Source organism: Lathyrus oleraceus, chromosome 6, assembly GCF_024323335.1.
Source record: "Lathyrus oleraceus cultivar Zhongwan6 chromosome 6, CAAS_Psat_ZW6_1.0, whole genome shotgun sequence".
NCBI lineage: Eukaryota > Viridiplantae > Streptophyta > Magnoliopsida > Fabales > Fabaceae > Lathyrus > Lathyrus oleraceus.
Genome location: NC_066584.1, coordinates 485,485,240 through 485,508,861, shown reverse-complemented (window position 1 = coordinate 485,508,861; position 23,622 = coordinate 485,485,240). Strand labels below are relative to the sequence as shown.

At 38.8% G+C, this 23,622-nt stretch overlaps 1 non-coding gene across 1 annotated transcript; it reads right to left on the bottom strand.

Annotated features, from left to right (window-relative positions):
• Positions 1–22,765: 22,765 nt before the first annotated feature.
• On the bottom strand, positions 22,766–22,872 carry LOC127099391 (small nucleolar RNA R71). Its single transcript, XR_007793897.1, has one exon. It is a non-coding gene; the product is annotated as a small nucleolar RNA R71 (small nucleolar RNA).
• Between the last annotated feature and the right edge of the window lie 750 nt (positions 22,873–23,622).

The following is a 23,622-nucleotide window of genomic DNA, read 5'->3' as shown; positions in this document are numbered from 1 at the left end:
TCAACCGCACGAGGAGCCAGTTGAGATTGTTAATCTGGGTACCGAGGAGGTCAGAAAAGAAGTAAAAATTGGGGCCGCTTTGGAGATGAATGTCAAGAGCAGAATGGTAGCATTGTTGAAAGAGTATGTTGATATCTTCGCCTGGTCTTATCAAGATATGCCAGGATTGGATACCAATATTGTTGTACACAAGTTGCCATTAAGAGAAGATTGTCCTCCAGTAAAGCAGAAGTTGCGCAGAACTCGACCTGAGATGGCCATGAAAATCAAAGAGGAGGTACAAAAGCAGTTGGATGCTGGTTTCCTAGCTGTCACTAATTATCCGCCTTGGGTCGCGAATATTGTGCCAGTACCGAAGAAGGATGGAAAGGTGAGGATGTGTGTGGACTACCGGGATTTGAATAGAGCTAGCCCGAAAGATGATTTCCTATTACCTCACATCGATGTGTTGGTAGATAATACAGCTCAATTCTCAGTGTTTTCCTTCATGGATGGCTTTTCTGGCTATAATCAAATTAAAATCTCGCCAGATGATATGGAGAAAACAACGTTCATTACACCATGGGGCACTTTTTGTTATAAGGTGATGCCATTTGGTCTCAAGAACGCTGGTGCCACGTATCAAAGAGCTATGGTGACCTTGTTTCATGATATGATTCATCATGAGATCGAATGTTATGTTGATGACATGATAGCAAAGTCAAAAACAGAAGAAGGGCATTTGGTAGACTTGGCCAAGTTGTTTGATCGGTTGAGACAATTCAAATTGAGGTTGAATCTGAATAAGTGCACTTTTGGAGTGCGGTCCGGCAAGTTGTTGGGGTTTATTGTAAGTGAAAGGAGAATCGAGGTTGATCCTGCTAAAGTAAAAGCGATACAAGAAATGCCTGAACCGAGAACAGAAAAAGAGGTTCGTGGTTTCTTAGGTAGATTGAACTACATTTCGCGGTTCATATCTCATCTAACAACCACGTGTGAACCCATATTCAAGTTGTTGAGAAAAGATCAAACGGTCAGGTGGAGTGATGATTGCCAAGCGGCATTTGAAAAAATAAAAGAATATTTGCAGGAGCCTCCGATTCTGATGCCTCATATGGAGGGGAGACGTTTAATCCTAAACTTGACGGTCCTTGAGGGGTCTATGGGGTGTGTATTGGGACAGCATGACGAGTCTGGTTGAAAAGAGCATGCAATTTATTACCTTAGCAAAAAAATTTTACCGACTATGAAACAAGATATTCACTGCTCGAGAAAACTTGATGCGCTTTGGCATGGGCTGCTCGCCGATTGAGACAGTATATGCCGGTTCATACCACTTTGTTGATTTCCAAGATGGATCCGATCAAGTATATATTTGAGAAGCTAGCATTGACCGGACGGGTTGCGAGATGGCAAATGATTTTGACTGAATACGATATCCAGTACACTTTTCAAAAAGCAATAAAGGGGAGTCTATTGTCTGATTACCTCGCCCAGCAACCCATTGAGGATTATCAACCGATGAAATTTGAGTTCCCTGATGAGGACATCATGTTTCTCAAATCGAAAGATTGTGAGGAACCTATCCTAGAGGAGGGGCCTGACCCTGAGTCCGAATGGATTCTGATGTTTGATGGGGCCGTTAACATGAATGGTAGCGGAGTTGGTGCTGTTTTGGTTACGCCGAAGGTATCCCACATTCCTTTTACTGCCCGACTAACATTTGAATGCACCAACAATGTGGCGGAATATGAAGCTTGTATTTTGGGTGTCGAAGAGGCGATTGATTTGTGAATCAAGAACCTTGTCATTTATGGAGATTCAGATTTGGTTGTGAACCAGGTTAACGGGAAATGGTATACGCATCAATCCCACTTTATTCCATATCGGGATTATACGAGGAGATTGTTGACGTTCTTCACCAAGGTTGAATTACACCATGTGCCGAGGGAAGGAAATCCTTTAGCAGATGCCTTGGCTACTCTGGCCGCTTTGATTAAAGTGCAGTGGTGGAATCAAGTTCATAATGTTGAGGTGGGATGGCTGGATAGAGCGGCTTATGTGTTTGTTGTCGAAACAGTGCCTGATGATGAAAAGCCGTGGTATTATGACATCAAGCGTTATCTGGAGACCCAAGAGTATCCCGAGGGAGCGTCTAAGAAGGACCGAAAGACTCTGAGGAGGTTGGCCATGGCGTTCTATCTGAATAAAGATGGGGTTTTGTACAAGAGGAATTTTGATTGGGTTTTGCTCAGATGTGTCGATGACAAAGAGGCAAGCCAATTGATGAAAGAGGTGCACGAGGGATCGTTTGGTACCCACGCCAGCAGCAATGAGATGGTGAAAAAGTTGCTGAGGGCTGGATATTACTGGATGACAATGGAGGCTCAGTGTTTCACCTTCGTGCGAAAATGTCATAAATGCTAGATTTATGCTGACAAGGTGCACGTGCCTCCAAATCCGTTGAGTTTGATGTCGTCTCCATGGCCGTTTGCTATGTGGGGCATTGATATGATCGGAAAGACCGAGCCTACGGCTTCGAATGGGCACCGGTTCATATTAGTGGCTATTGATTACTTCACCAAGTGGGTGGAGGCGGCGTCTTATGCAAACGTGACGAAACAGGTCGTGGCCAGGTTCCTGAAAGGAGACATCATTTGCAGATATGGGATTCCCGAAAGAATTATCACTGATAATGGTTCTAATCTCAACAACAAGATGATGGTAGAACTGTGCCGGGAGTTCAAGATCGAGCATCACAATTTTTCTCCTTATCGTCCAAAGATGATTGGGGCGGTCAAAGCGGCTAATAAGAATATTAAGAAGATTATGCAAAAAATGGTCGTGACCTATAAGGATTGGCACGAGATGTTGCCGTTTGCATTACATGGGTATCGAACCTCAGTGCGTACATCTACTAGGGCAACGCCTTTCTCGCTTGTGTATGGGATGGAAGTTGTGCTACCAGTTGAGGTCCAGATACCGTCATTGAGAGTCCTGATGGATGTGAAATTGGAAGAGGCTGAATGGGTAAGGACTCGGTATGAAGAGGTGAGCCTGATTGAGGAAAAGAGGTTGGCGGCCATTTGTCATGGGCAGTTGTACCAGCAGCGAATGAAGCGTGCGACCTCGTGTGTACCAGGTGGGAGATATGGTGTTGAAAAGGATCCTTCCTCCTCAGAACGATCGTCGGGCAAGTGGACACCTAATTATGAAGGTCCATTCGTGGTCAAGAATGTTTTCTCTAGAGGAGCCTTGTTGTTGACGACCATGGATGGTGAGGATTTGCCATCCCCTGTGAATGCGGACGCAGTTAAAAAATACTTCGTATAAGAGACCCGCTGGACGGAAAGAATAAAATAGTCCAGACAAAAATGGGCATCCCGACGAACCAAAAAAATGAAAATGAAAAAGGTTCGGGTAAAAATTATGGATAAAAAGAAAAAAAACTGTACACCCGGCAGGTCGAAAACCCCACAAGGGCGGCTTGGGGAAAAAAGGGTATCCCGGTGGACTGAAAACCCGAAAGGGCGGTCCAGGCAAAAGAGGGAGTGAAACGAACAACTGCGTCTAGCATGGTCGTTTGAACTTTGGATATGACACATGGATAATCTAAAAGCGGAGATAGGTCGGAAGCGTCTTGTTCCGGAAGGCAGAAAGCGCGGAGAGTCTTCAGGACATACGGGTTGTAACTGGGTTGGAACTTGATGAGATCACGGGTTCACATTGCCATTAGGATAGATTTTCCTTTTGTGCGCAATTACCTCTTTTCAGGGATTGCTTCCTGTGTACTGCTCAGTTACGAGCCACCTTTTTCAATTAATAAAATGCATATTCAGTCAAATGATTGTGTTTTCATTTTCATTACCGCTTTGATTGCAAAAACATCAGTTTATTTTGATAAGAATCTTTGCATTTTGAGATGTAGGGGTCTCTTCCAATGCATGTTTAGAGGATTGAAACTTGAAATCTTATTTGGAAGGTAGAGTGACCGGGGTGTTGAAATTTTGGCACGCCTGGGGCACGTTTTATCTGACGATCTCTTTTGCAGGTGTTGTTGGTTATTTTCACTCACTTGCAGGTTGTGGTGCGAAGTGTTTCTTTTTGACAGAAGATCCCTTTGAGGTCCAATCATGGATGAGGAATTGAAGAATGGTGTAGAGACGGTGAAAGAATTGCGACGATCCTAGGGGGTTAATCAAGAAGACTCTTCAAAGTCTGAGGACTAGAGAGTTGGCACGAATCTAAGGAGGTTGATTTTCTTGAAGTAGGTAGAAGTCGAGAGTACAAGGTCATGAATCGGAAAAGATCGGATGAGTCTGGGAGCTCTCAAAAGTGGAAAATTGACACTGTGGTTAGATGGTGAATACCAGTGTTCGACGAGTCGACGGGTGTTCCGTGTCAAATATTTTGTATCTCCCCAGCGGGTTCGAGGTCGGTGTTTCCTCAGCAGCCAGGCCTGAAGGTTGCTGTTCCCCGGCAGGGGTATGCGTTGGTAGCTTTTTTCCCAGTAAAGTCGCCAAGCAGATCGAGTTCAGTAGAGGTCATCCCTAGTGAGGGTTACTCTTTCCTCGGCATCAGTGATATCCCAAGCACGGTCGGAGATTGGAGCGATATCGAGTTCCTCAACAGAGTTGCTCGTGCCATCCCCTGAGGGGAATACTTTTTATGCATTCATCATTTAGAGAAGCATAGCATATTGCATAACTAATTGCGTAGCATTTCCATGGTTATGGAGCATTACACTGTAAAACTCATGCATCGGCATTGCAAGCATAAGCTAGTCTCGAGTCGTGGTTACCGTTTGAGGGTTGGTTTAGCTGGTTGGTGAAGATGTTACTCTGAGGAGCTTGGCATCGTGATTTTGAATCAACAGTATTCCCCAGTAGTGCGATATTGGAGGAAGAGATTCCGTCGTGTGGAGATGGAAATGAAGATTGGAGAACGTTACGCGATCAGCGCGGAGATTGGGGTCCACCAGGAGAAAAGGAAGTGCTAGGTATTTTCTGGAAAACGGGGTTCAACTGGAGATGGAGATTGGAATTGAAGGTTGTATCCGGAATGAGGTCCTCAGGATTGTCTTCTGATCATGTGTCACCTTAGACTTTGGCGAGGCCAACAAATGTCGGTATGGGTGTCTTCAAGGGAAGAAATGCACATGTTACCTTCCTTTTGTGAAGGTATACCCTCTGGTATGTTGCCATCAGAGTGGTGGTTGGTGTTATTTCCGACGTTGCCAACAGAATTATCACAAGAGAATGGAGAATAGGGTTTAAATGGAGAAAAGGAGACGCAGGGTGTCTTCTGGAGAATGGGGTTCACAATGACGATTGAGAGTTATCATCAGGCGACTGGGGTTCAAATGGAGAACGGGGTTCATTGTCTGGCAGCAAGAGTGACATGAAGTTGTCGGGGTTCAAATGCGGTGATCAGGGATCATCCTCGCGAAAGAAAAATATTTGTATAGGGGTCCAAGAAAAAAATCAAAGAAGTTTTTGGGGTTTAAGAAAAGCAAAAAAAATAACCAAAAGAAAATTTCCAGTGGAGCAAAAATTGTTTGTTTGTTCTTGGTATTCAATCCCTCTTCACCCTGATCATCTGAAAGCCGAGGCTGTTCATATCGACAGGTTCATAGTGGATTGAATAGGGGCAGTTGTAACACCTTAAAATTTGTCCTCCTCTTCATGAGACTAGTTTGGGGCATTGCATTTCATGTTTTAGGGAATTAGGCATTGCATTTTGCATCTCATATGAAAATGAGGAGGTCATCCTCCAAAGTCTTTTCAAAAGATGGGGAAGTTAGATGATTCAAGCCTGAGGGTCTCTATGAATTGGTCATCAACCATCTGAGGGTATGGGCTCCAATTAGGGTTTATTGATTCTTCAAAGGTCTTGAGCATCATCTTATCTGCAAGGACATATCACCATCATCATGGTTCTATCATCATCAAGGGTTTCAGAGTTCATCCTCAAGTTCCTCTGGATTAGGGTTGTGACCTCTGGTCAACCCTAATCAATGCAATTCTTCCAACTAGGGTTTCTCAAAGAGATGAGGTATTTTCTTGGGATGAGGATCACATTATTATTATAAGGAGCTTACATGAGTTAGGGTTTCATTTTGAAGCAATTTCACCAAGTGGTAGAGGCTCAAGTGGATAAAGACATCTCAAGGTCATCTGAGGACCAAAAGTCAACTGTGTAGTCAACTGAGGGCTATGAGGTGGGGAAATGAGTTGAGACACCTCAATCATGTTCAAGTGGGGTCTATTCATCATCCTAAACATCCATCTTGAAGATTCAAAGGTCATGGCAAAAGTTACTAAAAATGGAAAATGACATATAATTTAAAGTTTCCAAATTTGGCAAGTTTTTGGTCCACTTTCAACTTGACTTTTCAATATCAAAGGGATTTCAAATGGATTTTTGGTGAACATGAAAGTTGTAGATCTTTCTCTCCCCTTTCCAAAAAGTCCTAATTCATGTACATATGATGAATGGTTGAGAAGTTATGGTCATTTGATCACAAAGTGTGCATGGAAATTCAAAATGGCATAACTTTTGATATAATGATTCAAATTGGTTCATTCTTTTTGCAAAGTGCTTCTCATATTCAAGGCATCTCAAGATGACATCATTTGACTCAATTGTGCAAGTTAAGCCTCAAGGAATTATGGTCAAAAGTCACATTATTTCACATTTGTTCTAAGGATGATATCATGCTACAAATCAAAATTCACAAAGAACCAAGGCAAGGCTTCACTTCAGCTTTCTTCATGGACCATGTTTGAGTAAAAATGAGCCCTTGCCATGCATGAAAGAGGCGTGTATGTTCCTTGTTTCACACATGTTCAAAATGAAGTAAATATTCACCATTCATTTTTGGCTTAAGATGTAAGCAAAATAATCTTCAAATCGTGACCAATGGTTGCTCTTGAGTAGATTAAAATCATAGCATGGGGCTGAGCACGTGCATTATGGCCATGGGAATTCATTTTGCATTTTTGCAATTGGCATGATAAATCACTAATAATGATTAGTAAATGGCTAAAATGATTATCAGTGTCATTAGCAAGGAGTATAAGTAGAGAAACCCTAATCATAACTGCCATAACTGCATTTTCAGATCTAGAATTCAAGAAACTCTCTCAAAACCTCTCTCTTCGAATTTGCATTTTCTTCACACAAACCTCAAATATTATTGCAGATTCTTGATCCTCATGCTTCACTGATCAAGAATCATCCATTGTTTGGTGCAATTCTTCAAGAAATCAAGCAGTTCAAGTGCATTATCATGGTGATCGGATTTGGAAATTGAGGCGCATTCAAGAGGTTTCATCCGTTGCTTTTTGCATAAAGCTTCAAAGGAAGTTCAAAGGAGTTGATCTGGAGCAGCTGATCTCGTGAGATCGTGATTTCAGAGATCTCCATTTCCAGGTGACTCCGTTTTCACTCTCTCCTTTTGCTGATTTTAGGTTATAGGATTGAAGATCTTGTTGTGTAGGTCATGAATATATGATTAGAATTGAGATTGAGTGAGTATTAAGGATTTCATGGCGACTGAAAGTTTGGATCTAGAAACTTATTCTCTTCGAATTGCTAAACCTAGGAAGAATTAGGAGAAACTAAAGTGATATTTGGAATCAGTGTGGAAAACTGAGTGGAATGGTGGTGGTCTCGTGAATTTCTGGGAATTTTTATGGTGGCGCCGCCGTGGGAGCCACCGGGGACTCGCCGGGGAAGACGACCGGAGCGGAGCTCCGAAGTCTGTGTTAATGTTAGGGTTTGCTGAGTGTGCGCCATGTGGTGCAATGCGTGGCAGCTTGATTGGATGGTGTTTGGTTGACTGAGGCCACGTGAGCGTTGAACGCTGACTGGGTGGATGACTGGATTAATGAAACGGTGCGTTTCATTGGTTTGAATGTGAGCCGTTGATCTCAGATGCGCGCTAGATCCTGTGGTCTGTGTATTTTCCTGATTAATTCAAATATTTCATTTCCCTCCTTTTTCTATTTTATATTTCCATTATTTTGGTCATTTTGTTTAATTCATAAAAAATTCAAAAATTGTCCAATTGAGTCCCAATTTTTTTCATTGTTTTGTATTTGTGTCTAATTTTTTATGGTTTTGAGTTCAAGAATTTTGGATGTCTGGTTTTTGATGTGGGAATTTTTGAATCAATGTTGTGCCAAATTGACCTAGTGCATTCAATGTATTGTGAAATCCTCAATTTTGAACCTTTTGATCCACTCTTTTGCATGCATGACATTTATACATGACATGAATTATTGGTCACTAGTTTGGATTTTTTCTCACATGTTATCATCATTTTTGACACATAGAGAAAAATGTGACAATTTGTGTCACATTTTTGACATTGAATTGGTTCATTTTTATTCACATAGCATTTGAATCATTTTTGACTTGATATTTTGCATATTGAACATTCACGGCATAAAGAACTTATACAAAAAATCCCAGAGTCATTGCATGCATTTCTGATTTGATATGAATTTTCTAAATTTGAAGTTCATTTTGTGCATATTTTTGGTCATTTACATTACATAAACAAGTTGAGATACTTGATCATTGATTTGATGCTGGTCCTTTTGAGGACATTGGAGGGAGTGTTTGAATGTGTGATGTGCAAAAGTATGGGTCCTGGATTGGTCATTTGGTTAGGTTTTGAGTCTTGTCTTTGTACTAGAGTTTTGACCCAATTTTGGGGTTTGTTCTTGGTCCATTCTTTAACTTGGTTTGGGGTCTTCTTTGTGGTGTGAGCCGTTGCCTCTTTTTCATTGGTTTGATCCCTGATTTGGGAGTCTTGAGTCATTTGATTGGGGTATTGATTTAAGTCACACATCTTTTGGAGGCTTTAAGAAGTGTTTGAAGAGGTATGAAGCCATTGTGAGCAAGTTTGGAGTGCAGGCTTGTGCTAGTTGAGTTTTCAAGGGGTTTATGGTTGATTTTGGATCATTGGAGTACGGATTATGGGGCGGTCATTTGAAGGACCCTACTTCTGACTTGGAGTGATCTTGATCCAATTCATCTCATGCCATTGTTTGTTTATGCTTTGTTGTGTTGATTGAATGTACATGAACTAACTTTGTCTCTTATTTCAGGTTTGGATACTCATCATTGATGATTGGGTTTGTTCTCACCTTGTGAGATACCAAATGCATTGAGTTCTGACCTATTTTTGTTTTGTAGGGTTTTAATTGATGTGGTGAGCCCATGAGCTCATTTGAGTGCTAGAGCACTTATGCATTGAATTGTGTAACTGTTAGAGGGTTTCACTGCTTGTCTTCTGGTTTTATGACTGAAGTACTAACTATTTAGTCTTTGTACAGGTACCTTAGTTGTTTACTTGCTTTAGCTCTTGCTTGAGAATTGGATTGTGGTTGACACACCACTCAGGTAGTTAGCTTCTTACTTCTTGTAGTCTGGAGTCCTGTCACCTTTTTGGCAGGCATTTTGCTGGCAAGTCCTCCTTCAGAGGCTCTGTTTATGTTTGTTTAAAATTGTGCCCAAAGACCTCCAAGAAGAGGCATGTTATATTTGATAAGACCTCCAAGAGAAGAGGCAATTGACGGGAGGTAGGGATCTGTAGCCGATTCCCCGTTATTCAGTGTGTCGTTCTTTATGCTTGCACTACGTGCTGATGCTTTTGAACATGTGCCCCAGATCTTTTGTCCAGAGGCTGTCAAGTGGAAAAGGATCCCACTTTCTGGATCCCCACGCTTTCTTTGTCGTGAGCTCACCCTGGCCAGGGTTAAGAACTATGAGGTCTCATCCTCATTACCATTTTGATCTGCTCACCCTGACGTTCAATTTCAGTGGTTAAGAGCCCATTTGATTACCTTACAGTTTGGCTTGTTTGTCGAGGTTGATATGACCCCTCTTGACTAAAGCCCACCCATTGCTTGAGACTCTTGTATGGATATAGTGTGTGATGTTTGTTTACTTGTGTTAGTGTGTTTATTTGCTTTCCTCTTCTCATCTACATTTCTGTAGGAGTCGTACGATTAACTTCTGAGGAAGTTGAACGTATGTAGAGTTTAGACTTGAGTTGACTCGCTTCCAGGATGAGTTAAGTTCTTGTTAGAGACCTCAACTTAGGGATATTGATTGCATGACAACTATTAGGCTTGAGCCTTAGTCTCCCTATTAGTTTGTTGTTTCCCCGGTCTCTGGTTAGAAGAGTGTTTTACCCCTGGTAAGGGGAACTACGTCGCCCTGATTCTCATACCAGATGAGATATGTAGGCAGGAGGTTGAGAGCAATCTCTCTGGGCACCCTTTTCTTTGTTTTCGCGTGAGTTCACCCTTATTCTCGACTTGTGTTTACCATTTAGAGCCTTTGTTTCCGACATTTGCTGGCGTTGGTGTGAGTACCCGTTTGTTCAGCGTGTGTGTGTGTTGTATGTTCATACCTTAGGGAATTTCTTCTGTTTAGTCGGGGGTTCACTAGTTGGGGTTCACTTTGGTTACCTGTTATCTGTTCGGGGTTCACCTATATTGACTTGGGGAATTTGTTCTGTTATTACTTGGGGTTCATATTGGGGTTCATCTTCGGGGTTCATTTGTGATGATTGTTATTCACTTGGGGTTCATATTGGGGTTCATCTTTGGGGTTCATTTGTGGTGACTGATTATGCATATCGGGAGTTTATTCTAGATAGTTAGTTACTTTGTTGAGGTTTATTCTGATAACCTTTCTCTTTGGTGTTCGCCGGTTAGCGTTTGTTATTGTTAGGAGTCGGGTGTATGTCCATGTATTGGAATTTTGTTTCCTTTTTGTTATTGTTAGGAGTCGGGTGTAAGTCCATGTATTGGTATTCTGTTTCCTTTTTGTTTGTTAGGAGTCGGGTGTAAGTCCATGTATTGGCATTCGGTTTCCTTTTGGGTGTTTCTTTTGACGTCTCAGCGCTTTTTTTGGTGGCTTGTTTCAGCGTGCGTTAGCCGAGCTACGAGTGCTCTGATTCTCCTCTAGATAGAGAAGATACGTAGGCATAGGACCCGATGTCTTAGCGAGCATGTCTCCCTTTCCCGAACTACGTTGACTCTGATGTTTGTTTCTAACAAACTACGTAGGCCTAGGATGTGACATCCTGCAGAGTCCAATTCCTCCGTTTTCTTTCTCTCCCCCACTTGTTTATTGTTCTAGTTTGTGCAGTTTCTTTGAGCAGTTTATTAGCAGCCCTTTCCTTTCCTTTGAGCTATCTTTTGAGCGTGGATCCCGTCGAGTACGGCGGACGTGAGGGGGTGTTAATCCTTCCCCTTGTATAACCGACTCCCGTACCTTATAATCTCTGGTCGTAAGACCGTTCCTTTCCCTTTCTTAGGTTAGTCCTGCGCTCCCTTTCCGTCATAGGAAGAATAGCGTTGGTGGTGGCTCTGTATTTTCCCGACCGGTTGTTTTTCGCATCGCGACACATAGCCAGAGAGGTAGAAGTAGATAATAAACCATGGTTTCATGACATCAAACAATTTTTTCAAAAATAGGAATATCCTGCAAGCGCCTCAAGTGGGGATAAGAAGATACTCAGAAGATTGGCTTCCTAATTCTTCCTTAATGGGGAGGTACTTTACAAGAGGAATCATGACATGGTCTTACTCAGATGCTTGGACGAGTATAGGAAATACATCCTTTGGCACTCATGCCAATGGGCATTCCATGGCTAAGAAAATTCCCTGAGTAGGATATTACTGGTTGATTATGGAAACCGATTGTTTCAGATATGTTAAGAAGTTTGAAAAGTTCCAGATCTACACGAATAAGTTACACGTGTTGCCCACTCCCTTAATTGTTTTAATAACTCCGTGGTCATTTTCCATATAATCGAGATGATTGAGCCCAAAGTTACGAATGTGCATCGAGTAATTCTAGTTGATATTGATTACTTCACCAAGTGGGTAGAAGCTGCTTCTTACACCAATGTGACAAGATAACTGATCTCATGATTCATCAAGAAGGAGATCATTTATCGATATAGGGTTCCTAACAAGATTATCACGGATAATGAGTTGAATCTAAATTCAAAGTCATGGATGAGTTATGCCAGAGTTTTAAAATTGAACACCATAACTCGTCACCCTATCAACCAAAAACGGAATGACACAGTAGAAACGGACAATAAAAATATCAAAAAGATTATCCAAAAGCTGGTGAAACCTATAAAGACTGGCATGAGATGCCGTTACACGATTATAGAACTTTCGTCCGCACCTCAACATGAGTAACTCCTTTTTCTCTGGTCTATGGTACGAAGGTCGTACTCCCTGTCGAAGTCAAAATCCTCTCCTAAAGAGTCTTGATGGATACTAAATTAGACGAATAAGAATGGGTACAAACCAGGTTCGATCAACTAAACCTCAAAGAAGAGAAAAAGATGGCGGCGATATGTCACAGGAAACTATATTAACAAAGGCACAAGAAAGCATTCGACAAGAAAGTTCCTCCACGACATTTCAAAGAAGGTGACCTAGTGCTCAAAAAAATTCTAGCCATCCATAAGGATCCCTGTGACAAATGGACCCCGAACTATGAAGGACCGTACGTAATAAAAAGGGCCTTCTCTAGCAGAGCCTTGATTCTCACAACCATCAATGTAACGAAGTTACCACAATCTACAAACTCTGACGCAATCAAGAAAGACTATGCATAGAAAAACAGGATAAAAAGCCCGCTAAGTCGAAAACCTTAAAGGGAGACTTAGAAAAAAATTAGGGCGTCCAGGTGAATTGAAAACATGAAAATAGAAATCCAGGACAAAATTAGGGACTTGTAAAAAAATAAAACCCGATAAGTCGAAAACCCAAAAGGGAGACTTAGGAAAAATTGGGTATATCATCCAGGTGGACTAAGACTCGAAAAGAGAGGTGCAAAAAAATTAGGGATATTCAAAAGGCATGTTACTGCATCATTTATTTTATCCTACCACATGAATTCGGTAGGAGTAATCAATTCAATCATCCTCGTCAGAAGCAAAGTATTGTGACCTCGAAGACGTAAGGATAATAACACGTGGTAAATTCGATAGGGACATGAATAAATCTTTTTTCCATTTCCATTTTACATCTTCTTAGATTTTAGGTAATCTCTCCATACATGAATTTCTTTCTTATGTAATATTTCACATTATAGCGGTAAATTCATGACCATTGAGCTATCGGTTAACTCAACGTCAATAAAACCAGAGTCGTCGCCGCCCTTTTATTGTTTCCAAAGGAAAAGGGAAAAAGTACGAACAAAACCCAAAGATAAGAATTTTTCAAGGGCAGAGGTCCAACAGTCCACCGATACATTTTTAGAGTTTTTGTTGTTATTAGGTATTTTAAGGTCCTAAGACCACAAACAAATACAATGGCTCAAGTGAGAAAAGTGAAAATGTCTGAAACATAAACATCTTGCATGAAATGTAAATGATAATGAATGGAAAGTTACTAAAATTTAACTTGCATTAAGTAAATAACAGTGGAAGTAAAGCAATAATAAAGAGATGTTAGTGAAATGTTACTGGAAGAATACAATTATTTAATTCATTCTTCGGAGAACACTCAACCATAAACTCACAAGTGTGAAGATATGAACCTAGACATCAATCATGAGAAGGGCTCCAACTTGGATAAATCAGCAAGTATGCCACTAGCTCTCATGAATGGAAAAAAGGTAAAATATTCACACAATACCATGAGGAATGAAAGACTTACAATATAGGTTACGAAAATGCTATGATATTTGGGACCAATTTAGCTCTATGTTAAGCAAGCGTAATTGGACTTATATAGAAGTTGCAACTATTTGAGGTGGGGTAATAAAAATATTGGTGTTAATGTATGCTAGAGACATGGTACAAAGAACCAAACTCCTAAAGCATACCACACACAAAAAGTAAAATGGGGATAAACTTATCTCAATCGGGCTCATGTTAATTCATTTGACACACAGGTCATTGATGAATCTACTAGCATTTGAATATTTGAGAAGTCATTCATCAATAAAGGATTGGGGAAGAAGGAGATGAAGATGAAGAGATGAAGTAAAAAAGAATCCCAAATTGATCAAGGGATGAACTTCATTTGATAAATACCATCCATTCATTTTGAAGGATGAAGTTCAAACTTCCATCAACCCCCTAAATCTAATGGTATTGATCAAATGGAAGTCCCATTCAACCAAGATCAAGGCCAAACAGAAGATGAGTCAATAAAAAGTCAACCAACTATCTTAACATAATTTTATGCAATTAAAAAATTTAATTTCAAACTTTAAATGAATAAAAATGCATTTTAAAAGATGAAAAACCTCAAATCCCCTTCGAATCACCAAATAAATGACCAAGGGATTTATCATAGGTCAAACAAGGTCAAAAGACCTTTGACTAATTTTTTTTGGAATTTTTGAAAGTCAGAAGTATTTAAAATCAATTAAAAACAAGTGAAAAATCACTTAATTTACTAAAAATATCAAATCCAATCTAAGAAATAATTTTGATTCATAAAATGGGAGAGGAAATTATTTGAATATTTTTAGTGAAACTCCCATATTTTTTTGATTAATATTGAATTTATAATGAATTAAATAAGAAAATGCTAATTAAAATATTAAAATAGAAAATTAGTTAATTAAAAATAACGAGGGTCATGAGATCTCCCTCATTAATTCAGGTGACAAATCTGATAGCCAAGCACCCAAAGTTAACATCAATAATTCTAGAGTCGCCATCGCACTTTTATTGTTTCCAAAGGAAAATGGAAAAGTACTAACAAAACCCAAAGATAAGAAGTTTTCAAATCAAAACTAATAAAATGTCAGTGATTACTAATAATGGGGTTGGTTACAGAAAGGGAAGGTGTTAGCACCCAAAGTGTCCAAGGTACTCCTAGGGAGCCCTTTTTTATGTGTGTATGTGTTTTTGGTATAAAATGATGTTTGCAAAAATAGAGTGTGTGGATGAGAAAATAAATCATCAATTATATTTTTCTGTTTGAAAAGACCTTCGGACTTGTGCCTACATACCAACATAAAAATGAGGGGTCAAAACCTCGTAGTTCGTGGTATCAATTTCAAAGTGAATAAGTTGTTTTTAACAAATATTTAAATTTAAAAGAGACACAAAAAGCCTAAAAGAGTTTGAATGAGTGTTAGTTCTTTTTGTCTATTGAAATTTGAAGTCAATATGATTAAATTCATTTACAAGTTTGATTTAAGAAAAGAGTTAGAAAAATGCAATGACATAAGACCAAAGTTTCTAGCTTGCAAAAGAGTCTAAGTTTAAAAATCAAAAGAAAAAAAGATTTTGAAAAGGGGGAGAGATTTGAAATTTAAGAAATGGGAGGAGATGAAGAGACTAATCCTAAGAAAAAATTAAAAAGTTATGAGTTGAAAACATCTTACCAATGGGATGCAATCCAACAAACAAGAATGTCATATAGAAACCCAATTTTCCTTTGGACTTTAAATCAAGTAATATCAATAAGCAAGTAAAAAAATGAAGAGCAAGGCATCAAATAAATATAGCCACATCCAAGCAAGTAAACTTCACAGTCTTTTTCTAAACCTTCCCATGTATCAGATGACACAATCCTTGATTGGGTCATAATATGGCATTAGAGACAGGTTTAAAGTAACAATTGCATCAAGACCATGTAGCATATGAACTCAAGTGGATCCCAATACTTACATCAGATGAAAGCTCAAATCTCAATAACTTGGTCTCAGAAATGTTAGCATTGGCCAAGTTCTTTTGTATAGAGAATGTTGCCTAATTCTAAGTCCAAAAGCTCAGATCAAATCCAACAGTCCACACAAACATTTTTTAGGGTTTTTGTTGTTTATTGGGTATTTTAAGGTCCTAATACCACAAACACAAAGAAGATACACAAACAAATATATACAATCACAATATATGGCTCAAGAGAGCAGAGTGAAAATGGCATAAACATACACAAGTTAAATGATATGGAAAATGAAATGGTAACTGACTTGAATTTGAATTATAAAGTAAATGACTTGAAATTAAAAGCAATAATAATAAAAGCTAGTCAAATGCTGAAGGGAGGACTTTTACCAAATTAAAATCATTCATTCATTTTGGGAGATGAAATGTACATTTCATCAATCCACTAAACCCAATGATTTTAATCCAACAAAAGCCAAATCAACCTTGACCATGGCCAAAACACATAATCTAACTTCACAAGTCAATAAAAATGGCTCAACCCAATTTCTACACAATTAATCAATTAAAAATCAAATTAAAATGCATTTAAATTAAATTATGTTTGATCAAAAACCTAAAACCTCTTCAAAACATCAAATAAACGGACAAGAGATTTATCCTAGGTCAAACAAAGTCAAAGGACCTCAAACAAAAAATTTCATAAATTTTGAAAAGTCAAAAGTATTTTTAAACAATAAAAAATATGCACAAAAACAATTAAATCATGAAAAATATCAAAATTAATCCGAAAAATAATTTTCATTCAGAAAAAGAATGAGGAAAATATTTGAATTTTTTTGGTGAAAGTTCCATAATTTTTGGATTAAAAATGAAATTGATATGAATTAATTAAAAATAAGGGACTAAATGAAATTATTAGAAAATCAAAAAAAGGAAAGCCATCTGATCTCCCTTATTAATTAAGGAGGCATATCAGATGGTCAAAATGCGCAATCCATCACATTCCCAAGTCAATGCATGTACACACATGGTAATCAAAAGCGAAGGCCAAGATTAGAAGATAGGGAGAAGATCTTATGGATAGGAGCATGCCACCACACCCCCGGACCTAGGGCTCCGGTTTTCTTCTTCGGAGGACCTCACCGGACTCGTCTACCACCAACCTCCACTAAAATAAAATAAAACGGATATGGATTCAAAGAAAATATGGCCAGGAGCTCGAATCTGGCCTCAATTTTATCCAATTTCAACTATATAAAAATATACAGGGATTTGAAATTTGAGGATCATGAACTGAGTTGGTTCAATTTTACCTTAAAGTAACTCAATCTTCTTTCATACATTGATGGGAATTCAGACAACCAAAAATCAACAAGAATGGTGAAGAATTGAGGGAGAATCAAAGAGATGAAAATTCTGAAAGTTCGGATTCAATGGAGCTTCAGATTGGCACGATCTTGCTTTCAATTATGCTTGGCCTTTCTTCAGATGCTTGATGGAAGTGAAATGGATCAAGGAAAGGGGGTTACTCTTGGAGTTTCAATCTCAAAACATATGGAGAATTGAAACTCAATTTTCAAAGAAAATCCTTAAGTTTATCCTTCAATGGTGAGGGTTTGAGGTTGCAGGTTCAAAGCTTGGGCATGAGGTCCTTAATTCTGATCAATGAGGGTTTTATATATAGCCAAAGATATTGATTTCCACACACTTCCATTTTTGGCAAATTCTAAAATTCTCCTCTGCATGGTTGCATGGGCATGTTCTAGGCCCATGAGATGATGTGATCTGATCCAAAATTGAACGTTAATCATGCTTAATTCATGTTGGTGAGCCATGCAAATGTGTAAGAAAAATGGAAGTTAAAATTAACCAAATGGTCCTTTAACTTACATACATGCAAAAGTCCTTCATACTTTGTCCAAATGATATGATTTGGACTTTTTGGAAAGGTGAAATCAAGGGGAACAACTTTCATGTTGAACCCTTGTTCACTTCTTCCACCTTGAATAACTTTTTCTATGGACTTCAAATGAGAAAGTTCCTTCATCAAAGTTGTATCATTTCAAAACTATTTAATTTGTTCACAAATGTGACCTCATTTGTATTTGGCATGAAGGAGTTATGCATTTTAGAAGTTGAGGAAAATCACTTGTTCAATGGTATTGGCCCAAAATGACCTATAATGATTCCTCTTGGCACATGCATTTTCAAGTTGTATTAGCACTTCTTTCAAAAATAAAAGTTGAAGTAGACATCTTGAATTTGATCATGAAATTTGAATGGATTTCATATCATAAAAAATGAGCAAGTTATGATCTTGGGAAGTTGGCCTCCCAACTAGGGCTCAGACAAAATGACCTATAATCTTTCACCATAAAAAATGACTTTCCAAGCAAAACTAGCTCTTGACTTCAACATGAAAGTTGTTTGGAATGTCATATTGAGTAACCTTTCTATTGGCATAACTTTCATATGACAAGTATTGTATGAGATAGGGTCTAGGGAACCCCAATTTTGACTAGTTGACTTTCTCTGATCAACCACCAAGAACCAACTTGCTAGCTTGATATTCCCTTGACTTTTGGGACTAATGGAGGATCATATATGCATAAAATGATGTAATATGAATTATCCAGTGAAATATTTGATCTATTATTGAAGAAACTTGTTGACCAAGGGTTTCCAAGGCGAACCAACTCCATACTCTTGATAATTTCTTGATCAAAATAATATGTGAAGATCATGGGGATACATGTATGATGCTTATAGCCAATGTAAACCAATTATTGGTTGTGCTCCTTGCATTGAGGGTCTCAAACCCTAGATATGAGCTTGATATAGCATAGGTGAGCCTATACACTACCTACAAAAGTAAAAAACTATATATTGACATATTTTTGTATTTTGGTTAGTAAATAAAGAAAAATGAAGTATGATACAATCAAATGTGCTTGGTGATATCTCCCAATGCAAAGCCACAAAATGGAGGGGTAGGGAGGATGTCAATGTGTGATCCTAATACCAATGCATATGATGATATAGCATGAGGGATCTTAGGGTCAAAATTAGGGTCTTACATCTGCACCTATTTATGTGGGGAAAATGTTGCCACAAAGGAAAAAAATATGGAGAGACTGAAAGTCCGCAAGAACATAATGCATTACGTAAAGAAAAATCACTAAACCCTAAACCCTAAACCCTAAACCCTAAACCCTAAACCCTAAACTAAAATACTCGAACCAAACAGGAAACAATAATTTTACTGAGGAAAAGCACACTCAAACTCAACTAGGGAAGAAAAGATCTTTAACACACGAGTAACAGAAGTATATTATCCACTACCGGTTACTGGGTAAGGAGATAACATAATTTGACAGAGAGGACATCCGTTACCGGTTAGGATAAAGATATCAAGGATGACTAGCTGAGGGAACCAGAAGGTGTATTCATTACCAGTTAGTGGGTAATAATAACCGGATGGGGAAAAGCCAAATAGGATTTACAACTACCGGTTACTGGGAAGAATACCGCAAAGAAATAGAATTTATGTCACTGGTTAAAGTGAACATATCAAGGATATACTCAAAGGGGAGAATATCCATCATTGATTAAGATGAACATATCAAGGATATACTGTCGTGAAAAGTAGGAATTGCATCTATTAGTCATTGAATAGAATACCGAAAAGAGAATATCCGTCACCGGTTAAGATGAACATATCACGGATAGACTCCGAGGGGAGAAACAAAAATTACATATATCAGTTACTAAATAAAAAACCAAAAGAGAAAATATTTGTAGTTGGTTAATGTTAACTTATCAAGGATAGACTCCAAGGGGAGAAATAGGAATTACATCTATCAGTTACTAGATAGGAAACTAAAAGAGAGAATATTCGTCACTGGTTAAAGTGAACATATCGAGGATAGACTCTGAGGGGATAAATAAGAATTACATCTATCAGTTACTGGATTGAAAACAAAAAAAGGAGGAATCCCGTCATCGATTAGGATGGACATATCAAGGATTAACCCTCTGGGAACAAAATAGGGATTACAACTACCTTTTTACTGGGTAGAATACCACAAAGAGAATATTCGTCATCGGTTAAGATGAACATATCAAGGATAGGCTCAAAAGGAAAGAATATCCATCATCGGTTAAGATGAACATATCAAGGATAGGCTCAAAAGGAAAGAATATACATCATCGGTTAAGATGAACATATCAAGGATAGACTACCTAAGGAAACGTGAAAGGAATCCGCTGGAAAAACAAGAGGAAGTAGATTAACATTAATCGGGTATTGGGTAAGAGTAAAGTACTCGCAAATCGAGAAGAATGTTACCAGTTACTGGGTAACAGGCTCTGGGGGGATCAAAGCATCTATCTAGGATAAATCTAGAAAGAAAAGGTCAATCAAAGACACAACCTAATGAGGATTTAACTCAGGGGAAGCGGTTCTACCCAGATAATCAACTAGGGAGAAAGCTGAAATAACAATTATCCACGAGGCAATAACTCGGTGGGGAATGAGAAAGGTTAAATTCTTCTTGCTTAAGGGGCCGACACTCTATAATTGAAGGAGGACAGACACACCAAATCTGTGTGGGGGAAAGGATACCACCATAGTAGAGGACCAAAAAAATAATGAATCACAAAGTGAAATAATAATGCAATAATGAAATCTACGAATGTATATGCATATGTATGTGTATATATGATTCATGATTATGATGACAAAGACGATCACGAAGAATACAAATGTGAATGGTCTGAATCATCATTACAAAACTCGGCTAATCTCAACAGTATAGAGGCATCCGCTTGAGAAGGAGATGTAAAGGATGAAAATGAATCATCATTCTCAAAGGCTTGACCCTGGTTGGGGAAAGAGGACAGATTTGCTGAGGATCTGCACCATCGACTTTGCGGGTGTGAGATTATCACACCGAATTACACTGTGCTTTTGACTAGGATTTCACATGTTTATTAGGACTTTATTATAATTTTGTTTGTATTATGCTTTCTTTTCTCTTGTTTTCAGATATTTAGCACTTTCAGACTCTTTTGGAAGAAACAAAGTAAAAAGATCTAAAATTAGTGTTTTTCGGCGAAATTACACACACGGCGTTGCACATGGCGGCCGCTATAGGGGAAGCCATGAGTCATCAGACCTCAACTAGGAGGTAACCGCCACGTTCCCATGATCCACCCCATTAACACACATGGCGGGCGCCATGAAGGGATGGCGAGGGCCACCTTTGGAAGTCATGTTCCCACTAAGGGGAAGTTGGAGGGCACCATGGTCTTTACAAGCTGCTGAAAAGCTCTATAAATAGCTTGTTCCATTTCGTTTTCTAGTCATCCAACTTAGTTTTACAACACTAAGCATATATTTATCATTTGTAATAGCGATAACCTGTCACATCGGGGGGATATCGCACCTTAGTGAGATTGAGTTGGGTCACTTCGAGTTGTTGTCGTCTTTAGCTTCAGGAGTCAGAGGTTTATTTTTGTACTAGAATCGAAGCCTCCATTTGGAGCAGGTTCTTATTTATCGCTTTATTTATTATTTCCCGCATCGCTTATATTTTATTTATTTCTCGCATCGCTTTTACTTTATTTATTTCCCGTACTCGCTTTTAATTTATTTATTTTCCGCACTCGCTTTACTTTATTTATTTTCTGCACTCGCTTTTCTTTATTTATTTTCTGCACTCGCTTTACTTTATTTATTTTTACGCACTTTTACTCGCTGTTTATGCCTCACATTCTAAAACAAACTTTTCATCATGATCAATACCGTTGTGTTTGTTTGTGTTACCATGTCTGGCTAAATCTTTTAAAGGTTAGAATGTAAGGATCGCAGTAAAGTAATGTTTCACATATTGGATCTCTAGAAATACTTTAAAGCTTGTTTTGATTTTTACCTTGAGTTTTCTAAAACAAACTTGGTTAGTTTTAATTATTCAAGGAGTGCGAAAGCACCCTAGCTTAGTTAACTAGGATTTTTTATCACTTTAAGGAAAAACTATTTTTGAAACTATTTTTGGACGCGTTGATAGATCTAAAATCAGGAAACTCCTCGGGTAAAACTTTCTAAATCAAAATCACTTTTCAACTAAGTTAACGAGTCTCATTTATTAAAAATAAGTTTACTACTTTAGCGTTTTGCGCACCTTTTATAAGTGACAATAAAAGTCCTTAATTTAAGGGTAAACTCGGTTCTGAATACGCGAAAGCGACAGTTCCTGTTAAATGGATTATTTTCAAGAGTAGAAAATATTGCCTCATATATAATTCTATTTAGACAATCGAAACATCACTTAACTGACGTGAGATACATTCAACCTGTCTTTACCTGCATTTATTATTTACCGTTATTTCGAAAACCCAATATCTCTTTTATACCGCCTTAGATAAACACAGTAACGATAGTAATCGATAGATTGATGATTGGTCTATGTGGGATCGATATTCTTTTATATTACTTTGACGTAATTCGTGCACTTGCGAATCCACACGATCAAGTTTTTGGCGCTGTTGCCGGGGACCAACTTCGTCAAATTTTGTACCTTATTGTTACACCGTATAGACTAAGGCATTATTAGCCGTTAAATGCGAAGAACCCGTAATACCAGAAATTTAGTAGATCCTTTAGCGGAACCCGGACGTTATACTCGTACACGCCTCTTACTCATTCGAATTAAGAAAGCTATGGACGAGAATCGCGACCGGAGACCCCTTAAGGAATTTTCTTAACCTTCTGATGAGGAACCTAGTTTGAGTATAGTAAACCCCCTTATACCTGCTAACAATTTCGAACTAAAACCGTCTTTGTTGCAATTAGTGCAACAAAACCAATACACAGGTCTCGCTACTGAGAACCCGAATCAACATTTAAAAGTTTTTATCCATCTAGCCGACACCTTTAAATCTAACATCGCTTCACCCGATGCGATTCGTTTAAGATTATTCCCTTTCTCCCTCAGGGATAGAGCACGTTCATGGTTAGATTCACTTCCAGCTAATTCAATAACTACCTGGGAAGACCATAGGAGAGTATTCCTTGCTAGATATTTCCCCCCTAGTAAGATTGTTGTTCTTCGAAACCAAATAACTAGATTTGCTCAAAACCAAGGAGAATCACTTTTCGAAGCTTGGGAAAGATATAAAGAGCTATTAAGAGTCTGTTCACACCATGGCCTAGATCAATGGTTGATCGTTCATACCTTTTACAATGGACTCCATTATAACACAAAGATGAGCATCGACATTGCCGCTGGTGGCGCGCTGATGAACAAACCTTATCCAGAAGCTTGTGACCTAATTGAGGATATGGCCCAAAACCATTACCAATGGGGAACTGAACGAGCATCAATAGAGAAAAAGGAGACCCAAGGTGGAACACATGAGGTAAGCTCTCTAGACATGATGCAGGTGAAAATGGACGCTTTAGCCCTTAGAATCGAACATATGTCTACAAACACTAACACCGTAGCAGTAGTCCAAATATAGTGCGAACTATGTGGATCCAAAGGACACGAATCGGCGACGTGTAACCTTTTGAACGAACAAAATATCGACCAAGTGAATTACACCCAAGGTAACCCATTTTCAAACACTTACAACCATGGATGGAAGAATCATCCAAATTTCTCCTATAAAAACCAGAACCCTACCCAAAATCATGCACCTCAGAGACCGCGAGGTTATCAAGCCCAAAAACTAAACCAACCTATGCAAGTTGTTCCCTAGAAGTCTATCCTTGAGAAGATAATGGAGAGCTTTATATCGGGCCAGACTCAGCAAAATAAAGAATTCCTAAACCAGACGTAAACGAACTTATAACGCAATTAGGAACCAAGGTTGATCAGCTAATCACCCACAACAAGATGCTTGGAACCCAGATCTCACAGGTAGCACAAAACCAAGCCCCACAAACTACACCTGGAGGC